The sequence below is a fragment of the Petaurus breviceps genome, unplaced genomic scaffold (genome assembly GCF_028583685.1).
Source record: "Petaurus breviceps papuanus isolate PSGF00001 unplaced genomic scaffold, PetGlider_PUasm1.0 673, whole genome shotgun sequence".
NCBI classification, from domain to species: domain Eukaryota; kingdom Metazoa; phylum Chordata; class Mammalia; order Diprotodontia; family Petauridae; genus Petaurus; species Petaurus breviceps.
In genome coordinates this window covers 1,956,105-1,964,880 of record NW_027186448.1, presented here as the reverse complement: position 1 = coordinate 1,964,880, position 8,776 = coordinate 1,956,105, and the positions used below count along the sequence as shown (strand labels likewise).

The following is an 8,776-nucleotide window of genomic DNA, read 5'->3' as shown; positions in this document are numbered from 1 at the left end:
TTCTTCTTTCTCTCTCCCTAGCTCCCACATGTCCTTGAACTATGTGCCAGCCCCCTCCCTCCACAGACAGCCCCTTCTTACCTATTTCCCTCTCTTCCCCATATAAAGCAAGAATTTTTGTACAGTATGTCCCTTTCCCTTCTAGGGATCTATTATCTAACTTTTTAAAAATTCTATTCAAGTCTTTAGCTTCTTTTCTATTTATCTTTTTTGTTAGATTTGTCTAGGTCTAAAAAGGGCACATTTAAGTCTCAACTATTACAGTTTTTTATCTTTATTTCTTCTTGCAGTTTGATTAGCTTTTCCTTCAAGAATGTGGATATTTTGTCACTTATAAACATGTAATATTTATAATGCCTTTAGGTATAATGTAGTTTTTCTGCTCATCTTTTTTAAGCATTTCTATTTTTACTATTGCCTTATTGGACATCATTATGACCATAGCTATATGAGTTCACATAAAGCATAATAAATTATTTTCCAAAGTATGTGTACATTGTGGGATTAATGTTCTAAGTGTGTTTCTGATAAAGGATATATTATATTTTGCTTTCTGATCTATTCTGCTACCCTTCTTTGATTTGTGGATGAGTTAATTCCATTCACATTCATGGTTATGTTTTTAATTGTGTATTTACCTCCATCTTATCTTCATATGTTTCCTTCTTTTCCTCCCAACCCCTTCTTCATAAAGAAAAAAGAGAGTGAAAATATAGAAGGAATGAATATAAGCAGCACTAGCAACCGATAATTGAAATGGTCTGATCTCACTCATCTGACCACCTTTTCTTTGCCAAGGCCAGGTTCTGATCCCCATTTCTTACATTTTGTATCTTTCTTTTTGACCCCTCTTTTCTGGTCAAACCTCTCAAGTTAAAATTAATTTTGTCTGTGATTATTCCTTTCCCAATAATATTCTTTTTATGCTTCCCTTTTCCTTTTTTATAGCCTTGTTTGTTTCCTTGTTGAGTTTAATATATTTACATCAAACCCTTTGTGTATGTTTAGCCCTTCATTTTCTGGTTCAGATAACTCCACCCTTTTCCTTCATGTTTTTGTACTCTTTTTATCATGTACTCCATTTATGCAAATTCTTCCTCATTTCTTCCCTAGTATATTCCCCCCTGCTTTTTTTCCCCCAAGTTTTGGAGGGGGGGAAGGAAGAGCAACTGGGATTAAGTGACTTGCTCGAGGTCACACAGCTAGTAAGTGTTAAGTGTCTGAGGCCGAATTTGAACTCAGGTCCTCCTGACTCCAGGGCTGGTGCTCTATTCACTGCGCCACCAAGTCACCCCTATATTCCTTTTTTAACCTCTATTTCCTTTCCTTAAAAAAAAAAACAAACTAGGAGTCAAGATAGTAGAGTAGAAACAGGACTTCCCTACAGCTCTGGCTCCCACCTCCTCCATTTCATGTAAAAAGTGACTCTGAGGGTGGCTGTTGGCCTTCGTGCTGCTCTTGTGTTGGCCCTGGAGAGGGAGAGGAAGGCTTGGAGCTGCTGGAGCTGGAGCCACCGCCCCAGGAGCCCCAGGCGGGTCGATTGAGCTACAATAATGTCGTTCATCTTTGAGTGGATCTATAATGGTTTTAACAGTGTTTTGCAATTTTTAGGACTCTATAAGAAATCTGGAAAGCTTGTGTTCTTGGGTCTGGACAATGCTGGCAAAACAACCCTTTTGCACATGCTCAAAGATGACCGATTGGGTCAGCATGTTCCAACACTACATCCAACAACTGAAGAGCTGACGATTGTTGGCATGACTTTTACAACTTTTAATCTTGGTGGACATGAGCAAGCCCGGAAGGTATGGAAAAACTATTTACCAGCAATTAATGGGAATGTCTTCTTGGTGGACTGTGCAGATCATCCTCACCTCCTGGAATCCACAGTTGAACTTAATGTACTAATGACAGATGAAACAATATCCAATGTGCCAATCCTTATTTTGGCTTTATGGACAGACCACAGGAAAGGGAAACGTGCCCCTGAGGGAGCTGAATGCCCATTCCACAGAGGTGTTCATGTGCAGCTTGCTCAAGAGGCAGGGCTACGGCAAGGGTTTCCGCTGGCTCTCTCAGTACATTGACTGATGTGGGGGCAGAGAAAATAAAGAACTTTAACTTCTCTGGAAAAAAAAGTGACTCTGAACAAACTATGGAGCTACAGAACCCACAAAATGACAGAAAAGCTAACCTCCTACTGAGGACAGCCCGGCAGGCTGACAGGAAGTGGCCAGCACCGCACTCTGGGAACCAAGCCCAGCCCCGCTCTAGGCTGGAGGTATTAGCCTCAGGGCGGGCCTGACCAGCTGCTGGCTGGAGGGACTTCAGATCACCAGCAGCTGTGTCAGTTTCCAGAATTATCAACACATAGATGCTAAGGACAAAGTGAGAGGTCAGTGCAGTGTGGACTTTGGGATCCAATAGTTCTGGAGTGCAGTCAGCCTTTGCCCTCAGGGCAAGAAGCAGCTGAGGTACCCTGGCTGTGCAGCCACTGCCATGTGGCAACTTCAGCTCCTGGCCTGCAGATGGTAGGGGGACCAAGCAACCAGACTGAGGGGTAATCACTCTTGCTTGGATCTGGATTGCGGTCTAGGGTGGAGGTCCTGGGGTGTGCAGGCAGCTTGCCAGAGCATGTGAAGGCTTCAAAGAGGGCACCCAACTAACAGCTCCAGCAGCTGAGAAAACCCCAGCAATTTGGGACAAAGCTCCCCTGTCTGGTAGCAGAGTCCTACTGTGGCAAAAAGCTCTAAAGTCAAGTAATTAAGTGGCAACATGAGCAGGCAAAGGAAGCAAACCAAGCAGAGCAATCCAACTTTACACTCCTATTTTGGGGACAAAAAGGATAAAAGCATAGAACACGAGGAAGACAACAAAATCAGAGCTCCTGCACCAAAATCTTCCAAGAAAAATATGAGCTGGTTACAGGCCATAGAGGACCTTAAGAAGGATTTTGAAAACCAAATAAGAGAAGTGGAGGAAAATTTGGAAGGAGAAATGAGAACAATGCAAGAAAATCAGGAAGAGAGTCAACAACCTGACTGAAGAAAATAACACCTTAAAAAACAGACTAACTCAAATGGCAAGAGGCTCAAAAGGGCAATGAGGAGAATGCCTTAAAAAGTTGAATTTGCCAGATAGAAAAAGAATCTCAAAAGCTCACTGAAGAGAATCATTCCTTCAGAATTAGATTGGAGCAAGTGAAAGCTAGTGACTTTATGAGAAATCAAGATACTATTAAACAGATCCAAACAAATGAAAAAATAGAAGGCAATGTGAAATATCTCACTGGGAAAACCACTAACCTGGAAAATAGATCCAGGAGAGGTAATTTAAAAATTATTGGACTACCTGAAAACCATGATAAAAAAAAAGAACCTAGAAATCATCCTTCAAGAAATTCTCAAGGAAAATTGCCCTGATATTCTAGAACCAGAGGGAAAAATAGAGGTTGAAAGAATCCACTGATCACCCCCTGAAAAAGATCCCAAAAAGAAAACTACTAGGTAGGGGCGGTCAGGTGGCTCAGCAAGTAAGAGCACTGTGTCAGGATGACCTGGGGATCGAATCCAGACTCAGATACTTAGCACCACACCCAGAAATAACTGGCCGTGTAACCTTGAGCAAGTTACTTAACTCCAATTGCTTAAAAAAAAGAAAAGAAAAGAAAACTACTAGGAATATTATAGCCAGGTTCCGGAATTTCCAGATCAAGGAGAAAATATTACAAGCAGAAGGAAGAAACAATTTAAATATTGTGGAAACACAATCAGGATAACACAGGATCTGGCAGCTTCTACACTAAAGGATTGAAGGACTTGGAATATGATGTTCCAGAAGGCAAAGGAGCTGGGATTAAAACCAAGAATCACCTGCCCAGCAAAACTGAGTATCATGTTTCAGGGGAAAATATGGTCATTCAGTGGAATAGAGGAATTTCAAGCATTCTTGATGAAAAAAACAGAGTTGAATAGAAAATTTGACATTCAGATACAAGAAGCAAGAGAAGCATGAGAAGGTAAACAGGGAAAAGAAATCATAAGGAACTTCTCAAAGTTGAACTATTTACATTCCTACATGGAAAAACAATAATTGCAACATATGAAACATTTCTCAGTATGAGAATAATTGAAGGGAATATAAATGTGTGTGTATATATATATGCATATACATATACATATATATATATATACACATACATATATATGTCTATGTAGGAGGGTATATGGGTGTATGAATACACATGTGAATGTTTGTATATATGTGTATAGGTATACATAGATAGAGGGCACAGGACCAATTTAATAGGAAGGGATGATACTTAAAAGGTGAAATTAAGAGGCGAGAGAGGAATATAATGAAAGAAGATGGGGAGAGACAGAATGGGGTAAACTATCTCATACAGAAGAGGCAAGGGAAAATGGTTACAATGGAGAGGAAGAACAGGAAGGCAAAAGGGAATGGGTCAACCTTATTCTCATTGAATTTGGCTTAGGGAGGGAATGACATATACACTAAATAGGGTATCTCACCCTTCAGGAGAGTAAAGGGGGAGGATGAGAGGGGGGATGATGGAAGGGAGGGCAGGCTGGGGGGGAGGGAAGTTGGAAGCACCCACTTTTGAAAAGGGACAGGATCAAAGTAGAGAATAGAACAAATGGGAGGTGGGATAGGAGGGAGGGAAATATAGTCAGTCTTTTACAATATATCCACTATGGAAATGTTTTGCATAGCTACACATGTACAACCTTTATTGAATTGCTTATCTTCCCAGTAAGGGTGGGTGATAAGATAGGAATATGGAACTTAAAGTTTTAAAATCAAATGTTTAAATATACTATTATCAATATTATTTTACATATAAATGGGAAATAAGATATACGGGCATAGAGATCCATCTTGCCCTACTGGAAAGTTGGAGGGGGTATGGGAGAAGCTATGGGAGAGAGCAGATCAGAGGAGGATATATTCAGTGGGATCACTATTTTGGAGTGGTGGGTAGAGTAAAAACAGGGAGAAAATTTGTAACTCAAAATCTTGCAGAAATGAATGATGTAAACTAGAAGTTAATAAAACATTTGATTAAAAAAAAAGAAAAAAAACTAAACAAACTCACACCAGAGCCCTAAGTTTGTCTTATGTAACCCAAGACACTAAGATGGTGAAGGGATATTTACATTTTCTTCCTCTTTTAGCATATAAGTATTTCATTATTATTTAGCCCATTCTAACTACTGAACTATATTTGCCTGGGTTTCGTCTAATTCTTTTAATTCCTCTGCATTTCAGAGTTTCTGGTCAGCTCTTATGTTTTCATATTAAAGCATTCTACTAAAATTCCATTCTTCTCTTTGTACAATTGTACTCAGTTTTGAAGGACAATTTATCCTTGGTGGTGAGCCTTTATCAATTACCTTTTTGGATCATTTTCCAAGATTTTTTCTCCTTTGAATTGTTTTTGCTAAATCTTGTGTGATCTTGTATGTGTGTGTGCATGTGTGCGTGTGTGAGTGTGTGCATGCATATGTGTGTGTGTGTGTGTGTATGTTTAAGACTTTAATGACTTCTTCCTGGTGACCTGCTGAAATTTTTGTTTAACTTGGACCCTGTGGATTTTTTGTATATAACATTCCTGGGACTTTTCTTTTAGGATTTCTTTTAAGAAGTGATTAGTGTTGGGGCAGCTAGGTGGTGCAGTGAAAAGAGTACTGGCCCTGGATTCAGGAGGACCTGAGTTCAAATCTGGCCTCAGACACTTAACACAAAAAAAACTAGTCATGTGACCTTGGGCAAGTCACTTAACCCCAACTGCCCTTCCAAAAAGCAAAAAAAAAAAAAAAAAAAGAAATGATTAGTGGATTCTTTCTACTTTTTATTTGCCCTCTTGTTCTCATATATCTAGGCAGTTATCTTCCTTGCATTTTAAAAAAATGATAGCCAGGATATTTTTTTTTTGGTCATGGATTTCAGTTAATTCAGTTATTATTAAATTATATGTTCTTGGTCTGTTTTCCAGTTTATTTAAAATATATATTTACATCTTCTGTGATTGAGTTCACATCAGTTTTCCTAGCATGACCTCTTTTCTGTCCTCTACCTCTTTTACAATTTCCTGAGCTTGTGCTAGCTTCCTTGATTTGACCCCTTTACCAGCCCACACAATTATGATAGTAATATCCTAAAGTTTCACATCATGCAGGTTAGACTGGTTTTTCTTTAAAATATAGTGAAACTTTCTATAGATTTAATTGGCTCAGAGAACTCTTAGGCCATTTATGTAGCTTTGTGCCTAGTTATCAGGACTTGAGCAGCACAGGAATGCTGTGTTTTGCTCAGTTGAGGCTGTAACTTCAATGAATATCCTTTCTTGCCTTGAACATCCTTCCCCTTCTATCAATAAGTAAACTTCCTTTTGTCAACTGTTACATGGATGGACTAGGAATGTCTCATTTCATCTGAAATCCTACATTCATCCCCTTTTGGCTACTTGTTTGTACAGTTCTGGACTGGATAGAGGAACTTACTTTTGAGTCTTTTCAGATTTGTCACTGGTCTTTAAGGGACTATTTTCAGGTGTTTGTTGGGATTTCTATGGGAGAGCTATTATGCTTCAAGTCACCATTCTTAACCAGAATTCCCCACTATGCTTGCTCTACATGACCTTTCTCCGCTCCTTAAGGCCTGTTTGATTATTTGAAATATCTTTTCAGTTTTTTATCCTTGCTTCTGCCCCTGAACCACAAGGAATAAAAAGAAGAAAGGAACCAGGCAATGAAGCATTTTTATGGATTTGTGTCAATGCTGTGAGTATCCCTCTCCCACCTCCCACACCCCCTCAGAAATGTTACCTTGGTGACCAAGTTACTAAATCACTCAGCTAACTTCCTCTCCTTTTTCAGTGACCAATTAACATAGAGAAGCTGCTTTTAATTACTTCCCAAAGTAAACCTACATTTCCTGCCTTTTCCTAATATTTTAAACCAATAGATCAGAAACAGACATTTGTAAAAGCAATTGTAGAGTGGTTTCTTCACATCTTTCCCCATAGCAAGTCTTTGACAATAACCAACTATCCAACCAGTTAGTTACCTTGCAAACAACCAACACTACTTCAGTAGTGTAAGTGGGAATGATAGGAGAACCCTTGTTTTGCTGATCTACAATCCCCCTCATGCAATATGCCTGTGGAACACACTTTGCCTCTTAGAGATGCTTGTGCTTACCAGGATGACACAGCAATCCTTCATTGGTCACCTGGTCCCCAAGACCAACCTAGCAAGTGCATGTGCCTCAGTAAGAAGAGAGTGTGTGTCCAGTTCCATGGGAGGGTCCCCAGGTACCAGAAAAATCAGGGGTTCTCCACATTATCTGCCATACCACAGGTAAAAGGATATATCAGAATCCAAACTCTATATAAATATAAGATATTGACACTTTTGTATGTGAACAACTTGGTCGCTGAAAGGGACAGAAAAAGAATATTTGTGGTTTTTAGAAAGTTTTATTGATTTTTTAAAATATTACAAACATTTCCAGATTACTCCTACTCCATGAGAGCTCTCTTGTAACAATTAGCAAGACTAACAATGCAGTGACCTCATCTGAAAGCATATGCAACATTTCACATTGGCAGCATCCCCAAAACCTATTTTTTTTATAAGCAATTGGGGTTAAGTAACTTGCTCAAAGTTACACGGCCAGTTATTTTATGTGGGTGCCAAGTATCTGAAGCTGGAACCGATCCCGGGTCTCCTGATGCCAGGGCCGGCGCTCTTACTCACTGTGTCACCTGGCCACCCCTCCCCCAAACCTATTTTAAAGTATTTTTAAAAGTTAACAGAAAGCTATTTTTTCTCCCTCTTACCACACATTCCAAAGGGAAAAAGAGAGAAAAGAAAAACAAATTCCTTACAAAAAATACAGTCAAGAAAAACAGATTCCCTCATTGGCTATATAGAAAGATAGAGAGACAGAGAGATCTCATTCTGTACCCTAGATTCATCAATTATCTTTTAGTGAGTGATAATATTTCATCATCATTTCTCTGGAATCATGAATGATCACTGTACAGATCACAATTCTTATGATTTTCAAAATCATTTGTCTTTACAATGTGGTTGTTATTGTATAAATTGTTTTCCTGATTCTATTAATTTCATTCTTCATCAGTTTATAAAAGGCTTCAAATTTTTTGTTTTTATAATATTGATGTTATAGTATAAGTTGTTTTGTTTACTTCACTTTGTATCAGTTCATGTAAGTCTTTTCATGTCTTTTTTAAATGATATTTAATTTCTCACAGCACAGTAGTATTCCATCACATTCACATGCCTCAATTGATTCAGCCATTCCTCAATTAATAGGGATCACTTTAGTTTCCATTTTTTTCATGCCACCACAAAAAGAACTGATATAAACACTTTTGTATATATAGGACTGTTTTCTACTTCTTTGGTTTCTTTTGGCTATTGGCCTTTTTGATCCTTTGAACATGTTGTGTCTCTTCTCAACATTTTATCAAAGAGACTGGGGACTTCCAGGAACCAAGATGGCAGAGTAAATAGTAAATTGCTCTCACTCTCCCTTACTGACCTTGGAAAACCCAGAAAATACTGCTCCAGGAAAAATCCTGGAACAGAGGAGCCAGTAGAAAGATAGAATGCCACAATTTTTTAGCTCAGGATGCTAGGGGGTTTAACAGAAAAGGTCACTTTTGCTATGACTGAAAGGGACCAGTATAGGATGGGAGGCGTTCTAGCAAGCCCCACCTCATCAA

General features: G+C 38.9%; 1 pseudogene; it reads left to right on the top strand.

Moving 5' to 3' along the window:
• Positions 1-1,448: 1,448 nt before the first annotated feature.
• LOC138173948 (small COPII coat GTPase SAR1A pseudogene) lies at positions 1,449-2,138 on the top strand (annotated as a pseudogene).
• Positions 2,139-8,776: the final 6,638 nt, after the last annotated feature.